Genomic DNA, 15,730 nt, shown 5'->3' with positions numbered 1-15,730 from the left:
GCCACAGCTGAGGTATCTCTAACCAAAGGTTAATGGCAGGATTCTGGGTAGTGTGGAGGAGCAGAGGGATCTGGGGGTCCACAGCCACAGAGCCCTGAAAGTTGCCTCACAGGTGGATAGGGTAGTTAAGAAAGCTTATGGGGTGTTAGCTTTCATAAGTCGTGGGATCGAGTTTAAGAGCCGCGAGGTAATGATGCAGCTTTACAAAACTCTGGTTAGACCACACTTGGAGTATTGTGTCCAGTTCTGGTCGTCTCATTATAGGAAGGATGTGGAAGTGTTGGAAAGGGTGCAGAGGAGATTTACCAGGATGTTGCCTGTTTAGAGAGTATGCATTATGAGGAGAGACTAAGGGAGCTAGGGCTTTACTCTTTGGAGAGAAGGACGATGAGAGGAGACATGATAGAGGTGTACAAAATATTAAGAGGAATAGATAGAGTGGACAGCCAGTGCCTCTTTCCCAGGGCACCAATGCTCAATACAAGAGGGCATGGCTTTAAAGTAATGGGTGGGAAGTTCAAGGGAGATATCAGAGTGGAGGTTTTTTTACCCAGAGAGTGGTTGGGGCATGGAATGCGCTGCCTGGGGTGGTGGTGGAGGCAGGTACATTGGTCAAATTCAAGAGATTACTAGATAGGCATATGGAGGAATTTAAAATAGAGGGATATGTGGGGGGAAGGGTTAGATAGTCTTTGGCGAGGTCTAAAGGTCGGCCCAACATTGTGGGCCGAAGGGCCCTGTATTGTGCTGTACGGTTCTATGTTCTAAAGGGAATTAGGGTAAGGGTAGAAGGTTTAGAGGGGGGATTTAAGGAAGAGTCTTTTGTCATCCGGAGGGTGGTTGCAATCCGGAACGCACTGCCCGAGGGGGTGGTGGAAACAGAGACCTCGCAACATTTAAGGACCATGTAGATGAGCACTCGAGACACGACCGTATGGAAGGCTGTGGGCTGAGTGCTGGGAAATGGGATGAGTACAGGTGGGTACCTGATGACCAGCATGGACATGGTGGGGCTGAAGGGCCTTTTCATTATAATTTAAGATTGAGTGTGCAGGGTGAAGTCACAGCATTGTTTTACAAAAGCAATGTTTGTAAGTGCTGCAAATTAACAGAATAATTTTTGTTCTGGTGAAACAGCCGGCCAACATCTTCCTTATAAAAGGAGCCAAGCTGGAAGCGAAGATCGGTGACTTCGGCCTCGTTACGGTGAACAACCAGGACCTGCTCACTAGGAACGTGGGGACCCCTGGGTACATGAGTCCGGAGCAGGTGAGGGAACAAACCCCGTCTCAGTACCACCAACTCATTGCAACCTTTTGCCCCTCTTCCTCTTGCTTTCATCCAAGAGGGAATCTGCTCACCCTCACCTCTGTGATCTTGGAGTGACCCCAGCTCGCCGATGCTGCGGCCAGCCACTTCTTCCGAGCTTCCGAAGCCCTTGGTTATCTGTAGCCTAAGGGAGAGTGGTCCTGGCCTTTCCTGTCTCTCCGCAGAGCCAAAGTCCCTGGGACCTTTCCCAAAGCAGGCTGCCCGGAACAGAGCGCGGCGCTCCCGGCAGGAGCCACGTCAACGCTGCCGGCCTCACGGGTGTGTGCCGCATCTGCGGGAGTGCGGCTGGACGACGCGTAGGGTGGAGGGAGGTTTATTCAGAGCGCAGGGGTCCTGTCGCTGGGTTTGGAACTGCCAGGTTCTAGCCCTCCAAACTTCAGCCAGGCCAGAACCCACGTGTGGCCTCGCTGACAGGCGGTGACACCACTGCCTGCACTGTGCACCACCTCTACAGTCCACCGGTCTCGCAGTGGGGATTCCCTGCCTCTGGGTTTGCAGGCAAAGAGGAAGGTAAGTTGTTCATTGAGTTACTTGAATGTTGTTAATTATTTTTATTTCCCAGTAAAACTCCAATAATCTGCTATCCAGCTGTTCAGAATTCCCGACAAGGCCCCGGTTCCTGATCTCCCTTTAACTTACCAGGGCCCCAGTTCCCATGGTCCCTTTAACTCAGTGAGTTCACGGGAAAATGTATAAACACACCAGGGCCCCAGTTCCTGCGCTCCCTTTAACTTAGTGGGTTCATGGAAAAATGTATGTCAGTATCCTGCATCATCCAAAAAATAGCGAATTAGAAGTGTGTGAGGGTATTAGTAGGAATTAACATCCAACAGTCCGGAAAATATGCCGGTCCGGCGCCACCAAGGTCCCAGAAGTGCTGGTTTATCAGAGGTTTTCTGTATTTTAATACATTTCATTTTAAACTCATTCCCATGTGTCACTTTCATTGTTTACCTCAATGGGTTATAAATGCTGGTGAACTGCAGAGATGTTCAGAAGCTGTTGAAACACTTTGAGGAAAGCTCTGATCCTGCCTGCCACCTTTCACACTCATTGAGGAGATCCAGTGGTTTCACCCTGGGGTTGGGTCTCTGCCCCGGTCACACCTGAGAGTAAGGCTTGTCCTCAGCCCAATTCAGTGCAGACTGAGACAGCCCACGACTGGGGTGTCCCTCTTCCGAAAGTATACCTTATTCATAAAAAGTACATGCAGGAAACACAAAACACTTCATGTCTTTCTTTACATTCATATTGTCATCAAACCAGTACATTCTGTTTACAAAGTATCAGCACCATTTGTGTTTCCTCAAACAATGCCCCCTGAAGTGTTTCAGAGGCTGTTACTGGAGACAGGAACCCAGACTGTGTACCTTCCCCACAGAGCCTTTACAGTCACTGCCCCGAGCTTCAGTGCGTCCCTCAGCATGTACTCCTGCAGCCTGGAATGCGCCCGTCGGCAGCATTCCCTCACGGACATCTCGCTGTGCTGGAAGACCAACAGGTTTCGGGCAGACCCAAAGAGCGTCTTTCTCCAAGTTCACCCAGCAGCGGAGGATGTTAGTCTCGGTGTGTCCCCAGGAACAGCCCAGAGATCGGTTACACAGCTGCTGGGGATGAACCAAGACTGGTACCCTTGTATCCGCCTCCACACCTTCCTTGCAAGCATACAGTCTAGATCAAGGCGGTGGGCAGGATCCAACAAGATCCCGGCCGATCGGATAAACTGGAGAGGGAGAAGCAGGGAGGGGTGACCTACTCATCAGAGGCAACACAACACCGGTGGAAATAAAGGACAACAGTAACATTTTTAAAGAAGCATCATTTAGGGACAGAGAGGGAAAAGTGGGAAGGATTGTGGAGGAAGAAGTACGTGGATAAAGCTATGCCGTGACCTCAAAGTAGGGAATTCTGCCCCGGGATTGATTGGCCCATTTCTCATCTTCCTTGTCCTCTCTCCCTACAGCTCGAAGGAGATCATTATGACCACAAGGTCGACATCTTTGCCCTGGGGCTGATCCTCTTTGAGCTTCTGTGGATGCTTAAGGGAACGGTATCAGAAAAAATATGCGTACGTCTGTCAGTCACGCGCGGCCAGGGGAGAGCAGGAACCAGGTCTCGGGGAGGGAGGGGATGGATGGAGGGAGGGTGCTGGGGCAGGTGGACTGGGGTGGGGGCTAGAAATGTTGGGAGAGGAGATGGAGAGGTGAGGGAGGGTTGGAGTGGGTGAGGGAGGGGGAGAGGAGAGGGGTTGGAGGGGGTGAGGTGGTGTGTGGGGGGCAGGGAAAAGGGATGGAGGGCCAGATTGGAGAGGGAAGGGGTGCAGGACAAGGGGACAGGAGGGATGAGGGGGTGTGGGAGAGGGGTAAAGGGGAAGGTGAAGGGGGTTGAAGCAGTGTGGGGGGGGGGAGAGGAAGAAAGGATGATGAGGTGGGGTGCAGAGATAGAGGAGGGTGTTGGGGAAGAGTTGGAATGGTGGGGGAGAGGAAGCAGATGGGTTTGGGGAAGGGAACAGGAGGGGGATAATGGGGAAGGGCATTGAGAGGCTGGAGGGCAGAGGCCTGGAGTTGATGTGTTGGAATTGGTTTATTATTGTCACTTGTACCGAGGTGCAGTGAAAAACTTGTCTTGCAAACCGATCGTACGGGTCAATTCATCACACAGTGCAGTTAGATTGGGTTAGTACAGAGTGCATTGATGTAGTACAGAGTGCATTGATGTAGTACAGGTAAAAACAATAACAGTACAGAGTAAAGTGTCACAGCTACAGAGAAAGTGCAGTGCAATAAGGTGCGAGCTCACAACAAGGTAGATCGTGAGGTCAGAGTCCATCTCATTGTATAAGGGAACCGTTCAATAGTCTTATCACAGTGGGATAGAAGCTGTCCTTAAGCCTGGTGGTACGTGCCCTCAGGCTCCTGTATCTTCTACCTGATGGAAGAGGAGAGAAGAGAGAATGACCTGGGTGGGTGGGGTCTTTGATTATGCTGGCTGCTACACCAAGACAGCGAGAGATAAAGACAAGAGTCCAAGGAGGGGAGGCTGGTTTCCGTGATGCGCTGGGCTGTGTTCACAACTCTCTGAGGTTTCTTGCGGTCCTGGGCAGAGCAGTTGCCGTACCAAGCCGTGATACATCCAGATAGGATGCTTTCTATGGTTCATCGATAAAAGTTGGTGAGTGTCAAAGGGGACATACCAAATTTCTTTACCCTCCTCAGGAAGTAGAGGTGCTGATGAGCTTTCTTGGCCGTGGCATCTACGTGATTTGACCAGGACAGGCTGTTGGTGATGTTCACTCCCAGGAACTTGAAGCTGTCAACCCTCTCGAGCTCAGCACCATTGATGTAGACAGGTGCATGTACACTGCCCCCTTTCCTGAAGTCAATGACCAGCTCTTGTGTTTTGTTGACATTGAGGGAAAGGTTGTTGTCATGACACCATTCCACTAAGCTCTCTATCTCCTTCCTGTACTCTGACTCATCGTAGTTTGAGATACGGCCTACAACGGTGGTATCATCTGCAAACTTGTAGATGGAGTTGATGTATTTGGGGGTGGAGGGTGGATGAGGGAGATGGAGGAGGAGAGGGCCTGGGGGGGGGTATAGCCTGGGTGAGGAAAGGGATAAAGGAGATGAAGCGAGTGTGGGGAATGAGGGAGGGTGAGTGGGAAGGGTTGTTGGAGGGGGAGAGGGAGGGTGAGTGGGAAGGGTTGTTGGAGGGGGGAGAGGGAGGGTGAGTGGGAAGGGTTGTTGGAGGGGGGAGAGGGAGGGTGAGTGGGAAGGGTTGTTGGAGGGGGGGAGAGGGAGGGTGAGTGGGAAGGGTTGTTGGAGGGGGGAGAGGGAGGGTGAGTGGGAAAGGTTGTTGGAGGGGAATGAGGTAGGGTGAGTGGGAAGGGTTGTTGGAGGGGGGAGAGGGAGGGTGAGTGGGAAGGGTTGTTGGAGGGGGGAGAGGGAGGGTGAGTGGGAAGGGTTGTTGGGGGGAGAGGGAGGGTGAGTGGGAAGGGTTGTTGGAGGGGGGAGAGGGAGGGTGAGTGGGAAGGGTTGTTGGAGGGGAATGAGGTAGGGTGAGTGGGAAGGGTTGTTGGAGGGGGAGAGGGAGGGTGAGTGGGAAGGGTTGTTGGAGGGGGGGAGAGGGAGGGTGAGTGGGAAGGGTTGTTGGAGGGGAATGAGGTAGGGTGAGTGGGAAGGTTGTGGAGGGGGGAGAGGGAGGGTGAGTGGGAAGGGTTGTTGGAGGGGGGAGAGGGAGGGTGAGTGGGAAGGGTTGTTGGAGGGGGGAGAGGGAGGGTGAGTGGGAAGGGTTGTTGGAGGGGGGAGAGGGAGGGTGAGTGGGAAGGGTTGTTGGAGGGGAATGAGGTAGGGTGAGTGGGAAGGGTTGTTGGAGGGGGGAGAGGGAGGGTGAGTGGGAAGGGTTGTTGGAGGGGGGAGAGGGAGGGTGAGTGGGAAGGGTTGTTGGAGGGGGGAGAGGGAGGGTGAGTGGGAAGGGTTGGAGGGGGGAGAGGGAGGGTGAGTGGGAAGGGTTGTTGGAGGGGGGAGAGGGAGGGTGAGTGGGAAGGGTTGTTGGAGGGGGAGAGGGAGGGTGAGTGGGAAGGGTTGTTGGAGGGGGGAGAGGGAGGGTGAGTGGGAAGGGTTGTTGGAGGGGGGAGAGGGAGGGTGAGTGGGAAGGGTTGTTGGAGGGGGAGAGGGAGGGTGAGTGGGAAGGGTTGTTGGAGGGGGGAGAGGGAGGGTGAGTGGGAAGGAAGCAGGAGAGGTGATGGGGGAGTGTGCAGAGCGGTTGGAGGTGATGGGGAGGGGGGATGAAGCCGAAAGGGGGTGGAGGAGGAGAGGGGATGGAGGGTCTTGTTCAGCAGTAGCATGACATGGCTACCCATCCAACCCAATGAACATGCCTTTGGCATGCTGAAGCTGTGTTAGCAAGGGACACTGCCGACCTTGTGCCCTCGAAGCTCGCCCTGCTGAGGGACTTCCAGGAGCAACCCTTGGCCTCCTCAACCAGCATAATCAAGGACACCTCCCCCCACCCCTCACCAGCCATTTTTTCTCCTCCCCCCTCCCATCGGGCAGAAGATACAAAAGTTTGAGAACATGAACCACCAGGCTCAAGAACAACTTCTAACCCGCTGTTATCAGGCTCTTGAACAGACCTCTCGTACGCTAAAAGACAAACTCTTGAACTCCCAGTCAACCTCCTTGTGGCCCTTGCACTTTACTTGTCAGTCTGCACTGCATTTCTCCGTAACTGCAATACTATATTCTGCATCCTGGTTTTCTTTTTACGACCTTGAAGAAACAATGCATGGCATGATCTGCCTGCATGGCATGTAAAATAAAAGCTTTTCATTGCATCTCAATACATGACAATAATAAACCAATTCCAATACCAACGTGGTACCTGCCCCATATCAGCACCCGGGAGCCCGGAATGGATGTGCAGGTGGGTGGACTTCGAGATTGCCTCGTGCTGAGGAGAGAAAAATAAAAGAGTACTTTTCATTTGTTTATTTTTGGTTTATTTAGGAATGGAAACAATTCGCAGGGGAATATTTCCTGCGAATTTTGATGAAGAGCATGCCACTGAGGTAACTTAAATCATTTAATTGTCATCCAGGAGCATGTATTTTGCCAATAAATCATTAACAGTGGATATTAAACCTCTCTCCATCTGTTCCCATCAGAGCACCTTAATCCGAGAAATGCTGTCGGTGGCTGCCAGTGATCGACCAGAGGCGGCTGAGGTGAAGCAGAAGCTGGACCCGTCCCATGAACAAACCATTTAAGGGAACCAAGGAGTAAGAACCATCTCGGATTGGGAAGTCAATCAGTCAGCATCTTCTCTGCAGAGAAATCTTGTCACACACTTTTTAAAGTTCACTTTTAGTACTTTTTTATATTAATTGTATCACGGCTGCATTAAGCAACACACAGTGTCTATTTTTATCACGTCACGCTTGATTTCTTGAGGTAGCTTAATTGAAGGTTCCTATCACTGCAACGGTCGGCTAGTTTTTGAACTAATTTAATGATTGATAGGTCAGCAAGTATCTCATCCACTCACCTCCCACCTCACTTCTTTGCCCTCCCCACTTCACCCTCTCACCCCCACTTCATGCCTTGCCCAATACCCTCATCCACCCCCTCACCCCCACCACCACATTGCCCAACATCTCATCAGCACGCCTACCACCCTCACCAACCCCCTCACAACCCCCCTCACTCCCTCACCCTCTCACCCACTCCACTGCCCATCCCCAGACCCCTTCATTAACCCCGCCCCCCAACTCACAGCTCTGGAGACCCGGGTTCAATCCCAACCTCGGGTGCTGTCTGTGTGGAGTTTGCACGTTCTCCCTGTGGCCGGGTGGGATTCCCCTGGTGCGCTCCCACATCACCATGTTGTACGGGTCGGTAGATGAATTGCTTGCTGTAAGTTGCCCTGAGTGTAGGTGGGAGGTGGGAAATCAGGGGCAAATGGGTGGGATGTGACACAGAATAGATTATAGGGAAATAAATGAAGAGATGAGATTGAAAGGATTGCTGGCATAGATTCGATGGGCCAAATGGCCTCCTACTTTTTAAGGAAAATATGACAATATGCAAAATATAGGTGTCAGCTGGTGATGGGTGGAGAACTTGTCCCTAGAATGCCTTCTGGACAGCCAAGGCATGGAGAGGACATCGCCACTTGTGGAGGGATATAGAACCAGAGGTCTGTGGTAAAAATAAGGAGGCATTTTAAAACAGGAGTGAGACAAAGTCTTTTCTATCAGAGGGTCCTGTGTCTTTGGAACTCTGTTCCTCAAAGGATGGTGGAAGCATCGTCTTCGAATAATTTTTGAGGCAGAGTTAGATAGATTCTTGATAAGCGAAGGGGTTGGGGGGGGGGTGGGGGTGGAATGAGATTACTGGGGGTCAGTGGTAAACTGTAGTTGACGTTACAGTTAGATGAGTTTGTTAAATGGCGGGATGGGCAAGAGGTGCAAGTGGCCTCTTCCGCTCTGAATTCGTAGGTTTGTGTGAAGGTTTTCATGTTCACAAGGCACAGTTTTAAAATTTTAAATCTCTGATATTCAGGGATGATTAAACTTGAGGGAAATTAGTTTTTAAAATAACATTTTCTTAAAATCATCACATTTAATTAAAAATGCTAAAATTCTTAGAAAGCATTAAACAAAAGTTTAATTTTAAAATGAAGATATAACCATTCCAACCCTGTAGAGAACTCCCACTGAAATGAGTTGGTCTGTGATCTGGTGTGGGGTTGCCCTGTGTGTTGGGGACCAGCGATAGAGTGATCAGATCCATCCACTAGCAGCTGTCACTCACTGGGTTTCTGTAGATCAGGGGGTGGGAACTGCAGTCTGAGTGGCTTGAAGCCACCAGATCCCTTTGGAATAGATAGCTATGTCCAGCAAGGTTCAGCCCCCTGTTCCAGGCCTTTCCATTCCGGAGCCCATTCGATTCTTCCCAACAATTGGATCCCCCTTTGCTCCGGGTACTTCCCCGTGAACCTGTTTTGCCTCTTCCCCAACCCTGCAGTGCTTTCTCAAGCCAGTTCTTTGGTCAGGACTTGGCTCCTCTGAAGTGGTCCTTTTATCAACAGGCAAAAACCTGGAGATGATGGAAATCCGAAATAAAAACGGAAAATGCTGGAAACATTCAGCAGGCCACGCAGCGTCTGTGGAGGGAAGAACAGAGTTAACTTTTCAGGTCAATGACATAAATCAGGCTCAGGGAAAGGTTACAAATCAAACGTGTTACAAGTCACAAGAGAAGGGGCAGGGGTGGAGGTCACTCTACGCAGGAGTCCTCCCCCTTTACATCGGGGACCTGGGGTGGAGGGTGCTGCACTGGGCCGTGCCGTGCAACCGTTTCCTGAGCCGGTTCACCGACACCCTGGCACCCTGTCACTTTCGTGGCCAGGAGGAGACGGTGTACATGGAGTGCGCGAGGTTGCAGCCCCTCTTCGCCTATCTGAAGGGGTTGCTGCTCAAGTTCTGGCTGCACTTCAGCCCGATGCTGCTGATCTACGGTCACCCGGTGCGGCGGGCCGTTCAGGGGACATCCTGGTGGGTCTTCTGGGCCTGGCCGAGCTGGCTGTCTGGGGTCCCGGCGACGGGCGGCCGAGGGTTCCAGCCGGTCCGCCTGCCTGCCCGTCTTCCAGGCTTATGTCCGCGCATGGGTGTCCTTGGAGAGGGAGCACGCGGTATCTGCGGGCACTCTGGGTGAGTTCCACGATCGGTGGGCCCCTCGGGATCGCGTGTGTCGTGGACGGTGAGAATGTGATTCTTCTCTGAAGTGTTGCATGGCCGTTTAGTGGTTGTTAGTGTTATTGCTGTAGATACCTTTGTGTAGTTTGCATAGCTTTTCTTCTACTTTCTTGTATTAGTTGTAGTAGTTTTGACACTGGATGTTCTTTTGTAGTGCTTTTAGCAAATAAATGTTCATAAATTTTTAAGAAAAGGGGCAGGGGTGGAGACGACAGAGGGAATGTCTGTGATAGGATGGAGACCGAGAGAGATTAAATGTGGGGGCAGTGCTGGCTGGGAGAAGGCGGTGCAGGTAATGGTCCAGAGGAGATTGGTGACTGCAAATCCACAATAAACTGAACATCTTGAGTGAATCCAAAATGGGAAGGGAGGAACTCACATGGAATGTCGGAACTGGAGACATCTGCTGGGGAAAGAAACCAGCCGTGGAAGATAATTTTGGCCTACACCTTCTTGAAAACAAGAGATGTAGAAGCCTTGAATGCAGACAAGTAAGAGGGAAGAGAAGTCCCATCAGAGAGGGGAGCAAAGCTTTCTCAGGGTGGCTGTTCCTGTAGAAGTGGCAGTCATTCCAGCAGTAATTGGGAACCGAAATTCTCTCCTCACTTCTCATGCATTTCCCACTATTTATACCTCTTTCAGACAGATCAGCTGTGATTAACGAGCCTTCACCAGTGCGCCACGGTGACGTAGCAGGTAGGGCTGCTGCCTCACAGCTCCAGAGACCTGGGTTCGATCCCAACCTCCGGTGCTGTCTATGTGGAGTTTGCACATTCTCCCTGTGACCACGTGTGTTTCCCCCGGGTGCTCCGGTTTCCTCCCACAACCCTAAGACGTATGGGTTTCTAGGTTAATGACCACTATAAATTGCCCCTAATGTGTAGGTAAGTGGTCGAATCTGGAGGAGTTAGAACAGAGAACACTACAGCACAGTACAGGCCCGTCGGCCCACAGTGTTGTGCCGACATTTTATCCTGCTCTAAGATCTATCTAACCCTTCCCTCCCACATAGCCCTCCATTTCTCTATCATTCATGTGTTGGTGAGGATTTGGTGTCACAAATAAAGGGGTTAATGTCAGATCAGTGTAAGTGGGTGGTTGGCACGGACTCATTGGGCTGAAGGTCCAGTTTCCATGCTATGTCTCTCTGTGACCACCCTGTCCCAGCCAGCACGACCACTACTGGTGTCATTGAGTCTCTCTCGGTGCCCACCCTATCACAGACATTCCCCTCTCCAGCCCTGCCCCTTCTCTGTGACTTAAAACACATTTGATTTGTAACCTTTTCCAGGTGTGATGATGAATCCTTGATCTGAAACATTAACTCTGTTCCTCCCTCCACAGGCGCCGCTTGAGCAGCTGAGTGTTTCTGCCACTCTCTGATTTTATTTCAGATTTCCAGCATCTGTGGGTTTTTGCTTTTGGACAAAGGGCCATCGAGTGAAGCTTGGAGGAGCCGAGTCCTAACCAAAGAACCAGCTTGAGACTACACTGTGAGGTGGGGGAAGAGGCAGGACGGGTTTACGGGGAAGTGTCTGGGACAGAGAGGATCCGGTTGTTGGGAAGGATCTCCACAGATCCTGCCTGACCTGCTGATGTTCATCCTTCAGCCGTTCACCTGTCTTGACCCTCGGGTTTGACACATTGTTGGGCGGTAGGAGTGGATGCCCAGGGGTTGTAGTTTCCCCCAGTGCCACACTCCCAGCTCGCCTGCCCCCGCTCCACTCCACTGCCCAGCCTCACCCCCCCCCCAACACTCAACCTCCTCATTTTACCCCTCCAGCTGCAGTGTGTGGGCAGGCGCGGTAGTGTAGTGGTTACCGTAACACTATTACAGTGCCAGAGACCTGGGTTCAATTCCGGCTGCTGTCTGTAAGAAGTTTGTATGTTCTCTCCGTGTCTGCATGGGTTTCCTCTGGGTGCTCTGAGCTGTAGGATGCAGTAACCTTACAGTGAATATGATTAAAGAACAGTCAAACGAGTTAACATACAAAACACAATTGATCTGTAGCATGACGGAGAAAGCTTTCACTTTCAATCCAAGGCCAGAAATTGGAGTGGGTGTTTGATTCCGCTTTTAAATTGGTACCAAAGGGCCCTAGTGATCATCACTGCAGCAAATTAGAGTAATCTTCCTCGGACGATAATTTGCACACCCAGCTTCTGGCTCTGGTGTGGTCACTACCTGTGGGCGTGGTGGAAGATCAAAGGCAGGAGGTCTCCAGGTCATCTAGGGTAACATGGGTGCCAGGGATGGTATCGGCCCCTGTTCAGAACAGCCCAGTGTTTTAAATTCCACTGTAAGGGGACACATAAGTCTAGATGAAGGTTCTCGACCCGAAACGTTGACTGTCCACTTCCCTCCACAGATGCTGCCTGACCCGCTGAGTCCCTCCAGCAGCTCATAGTTTGCCCCGCACTATATGGGTGTGCTTGGCCCTGAAGAGGATGACTGGCAAAGACAGTAGCCGAGCACGGACCCTGGTAGACCAGGGCCACTGGTTGCAGCTCTAGCTGCAAGATAGTGTAGCGGTTAGCGTAATGTTATTACAGCGCCAGCGACCCGGGTTCAATTCCTGCCGCTGTCTGTAAGGAGTTTGTATGTTCTCCTCGTGTCTGCGAGGGCTTCCTCCGGGTGCTCTGGTTTCCTCCCACATTCCAAAGGTGTACGGGTTAGGAAGTTGCGGGCATGCTACGTTGGCGACACTTGCGGGCTGCCCCCAGAACACTCTACGCAAAAGATGCATTTCACTGTGTTTCAACGTACATGTGACTAATAAAGAAATCTCACCCTGCTCCCCAGTGCCTGCACTTCTCCCTTTCCCTGGGGGTTTCTGTGCTCGCTTCTCCCCACACCGTCAGGAGAGAGTGAACAGATGAAAGCAGAAGTGAGAGGAAGGGGTGACTAGGCTGAGGGTCTCCCTTCCTGAATAGGACTACGAAGCTCTAGGTGGGTGATGTAGGTTCTGAAACCAATTGATTGGTTGGACATGGAAACTGGAACAGTTTGCACACATTTCATTTTATGGTCCCCTCATGATTTTCTTTTTACCAGACAAACTGAATTAACTCTCGGTGTTTAACCCAGCCTCAGGTCTCGCTCTGTGCAAGGAGTGGCAGTACCCAGGGTCACACGGTCCCCCTGTACCCCACCAAGGGGCCACTCACAGCACAGGGTAGTCCCTGGCATGGGCATGGGTGACAGATTCAGATTTATTGTCACTGACTTATGACATGAAATTTGTTGTTTTGCAAGGCATAAAAATCTATAAATTACAGAAATAAATAGTGCAAACAAAAAGGAATAACAAGGTAGTGTTTGTGGGTTCATGGATCGTTCAGAAATCTGATGGCGGAGGGGAAGAAGCTGTTCCTGAATCATTGAGTGTGGGTCTCCTGTACCTCTTCCCCGATGGTAGAATGAGAAGAGGGCATGTCCTGGGTGGTGCGGGGTCCTTGGTGATGGATGCTGCCTTCTTGAGGCACCGCCTCTTGAAGCCATCCTCAGTGGTGGGAGGGTTGTGCCCGTGATGGAGCTGGCTGAGTCTACAACCCTCTGCAGCCTTGTGTGCATTGGAGGCTCCATACCAGGTGGTGATGCAACCAGTCAGAATGCTCTCCACCGTACATCTGTAGAAATTTGCAAGAGTCTTTGGTGACCTACCAAATCTCTTCAAACCCCTAACCAAGTAGGACCGCTAGTGTGCCTCCTTCGTGATTGCATCACTGGAGGATCTAGTGATGCAATCACGTAGATTGCAAAATGCCGTCCCGCCACTGGCGGCAGATCAGTGCGTGAGTGCCCTCAGTGCTGCAGGGGGTTACCACACCCAAAGAGGGTGGACTCCAACGGTGAGACCAGCTCCAAGGACGTTCTTACTGAGGGGTCACTAATGGAGCGGGAAGGAGTTGCACAGAAACCCCCTTTACATAGAGGTGTGGGGGGGGCGGGGCTCACAGCAACAGGGAGCGGTCACAATGAGTGGAATGTGGACGAGACTTGAGGGGGAAGGGATTAGAAGGGAGTTGGGAAGGGTGAGCTGGACAGGCTAAGGGGGAGGTTGGTTTGAAGTGTGCATGGATGAGTTGGACTGAATGGCCTGTCTTTGTGCCGTGTATTCACTGTTGAGCAGCAGTTGCGCGCGTATGGCCGGTAAATGTGGACTGGGGCCCTGACGAATGTCGTGAAATAATCACGGGGTCCTTCGGAAGTTCAGAGAACGCCTTCCCTGTCTCCGGCCCCAGCCCTGAGCTCTCCCCCCCCCCCCATCCCCCCCCCCCCCGCAGCATATTCCTCATGGAAGGTTCTTTGAAGGACGGCTGTACCCGCACAATCTCGGCCTGTTGGTCAGTTGGCTCCACTGTGCCTGTTGTTTGAGGCTTTTGTACCAGTTCATGTGGTTTGTACCAGTCTTGACCGCAGTGGTAATCATAGTTTACCCTGGTAATTGTATTTTTTTAAACTCAGAACTTTATTGTGAATTTTAAATGAACTGTAATCTCTAAGCAAGCAGTGACAACATTCACTGAACACCAACATGTAAAATAACCGTCAGGTTAACCCTGGGTGCTCCGGTTTCCTCCCACATCCCAAAGACGTGGGGGTCGGTAGGTTAATTGGCCGCTGTTAATTGCCCCCAGTGTGTAGGTGAGGGGTAGAATCTGGGGGGAGTTGGTGGGAATGTGGGGGAAATGGGATTATGTAGGATCGGCGTAAATGGGTGGTCAGCACGGACTGAGTGGGCCGAAGGGCCTGTTTCCGTGACGTCTCTGACTGGATAATGTGGGAGATCTGACTTTGCAACACATGGAAATGATATTTGGGTGATGTTTTCCTTTGTTATGCGTGGAGTCACTGAACAGACTGTTCATCGCTGCTGGATCTGGGCTGGTATCCTCAGACCCGGCACTTGACATCTGCTGGCAACGTGCTAGGTGAACAGTCCAGGGCAGTAGTGAGGGAGGGAGAGCCCAGCCAGTGGAGGTGCCACCTTTCAGCTGTGATGTTAGACCACAGAGTAGACAGTACAGGAGAGAGGGGCGGAGTAAAGGGGGAGTGGGGAACCGAGGGAGGGGCGGAGTAAGGGGACAGTGGAGGGGTTCCCTGCACTGATGAGTGGGTGGGGAAGGGTGGCAATGATTCTGGCCAGGGGGATCTAGGAGTCTCTGGAATTGCGGGCTGTGCAGCAGTAGGTTGTTTCATGTGACACGGTGACTGAGAGAGACGGTTGTAACATTTGGTCCCCTTGGTGTGTACAACTCAAGAGCAGAGAAATGGCACCTGCCCCACCCGGTCACGCCTTGTGATCACACTCCACCAAATCTCCACATCTGCCTCCACGCCTCGTCCTTTCACTCTCGATCCAGCTGGCTTTATGCCGAGACTTCCCTGTCCACAGATCTCCCCCAATTGTTTTGTTCACTCTGCCTGCTGACCAATTCGTTCCCCTTAATCCGCCGACCTTATATATTTAAGACTTCGAGGTTTGACCCTCCAAAACATGAAGCCACCTTCTCTACCCTTTGGGGATTTGAATTGCCAACCCCCAGCCTTCTCCCTTCCTGAGGACCGATCTCAACCTCGTTAAGCTTCTCTGAGAGAGTGATTGTAAATCCGTTCTCCTAATGTTAACGCCCAGTTTTCTGCTTTGAGTTTGCTCCACACGTCCTCCTGCCCCGACTTGGGGGAGGGTGTGGGGAGGAAAGATTTCAAGAACAAAAGGACCCTACAGACCAACGTTCTTACCAATGCATTTTAACGTTGCTTTTTGCAATTTCTTATTAAATAGACAATCGTTTTCCATTCTTTATGCTACATGACTAACGTGGTTATGCGGGTGAATGAATTTAATCCTTTACAGATAATAGTGGTTTTACAGTCTGAGGCAGGAGAAGCCCTCTGCTCCACCGAGCCCGCCTTCCCATCCTGTTCCTATCGCTTGCTCTAATCACCCAACACTCCGTCAGTTCACAAGAACCAGGCCAATGTCCTCTGGAACCTCTTCTGTCTCACAGTCAAGCTGGTAATCTGTTGCATTGCACTTACTGCTCTTTGAGTAGGGTCATATAAGTTTAACGGCATAAGAAGGAGATCATTCTGCCCATCGTGCGTCTGCCAGCCCTTTGAAGGCACGAGCCAAT

The 15,730-nt window shown here is 51.6% G+C and overlaps 1 long non-coding RNA gene across 1 annotated transcript; it reads left to right on the top strand.

The window, feature by feature from the left end:
- Positions 1-6,644: 6,644 nt before the first annotated feature.
- Positions 6,645-12,386, top strand: LOC127574986 (uncharacterized). The gene is made up of 2 exons (XR_007956987.1): positions 6,645-6,901; positions 6,998-12,386. It is a non-coding gene; the product is annotated as an uncharacterized LOC127574986 (long non-coding RNA).
- The last annotated feature ends 3,344 nt before the right edge of the window (positions 12,387-15,730 follow it).

Source organism: Pristis pectinata, chromosome 10 (genome assembly GCF_009764475.1).
Source record: "Pristis pectinata isolate sPriPec2 chromosome 10, sPriPec2.1.pri, whole genome shotgun sequence".
In the NCBI taxonomy this organism is placed as follows: Eukaryota; Metazoa; Chordata; class Chondrichthyes; order Rhinopristiformes; family Pristidae; genus Pristis; species Pristis pectinata.
This window is presented reverse-complemented; position numbering and strand designations above follow the sequence as displayed.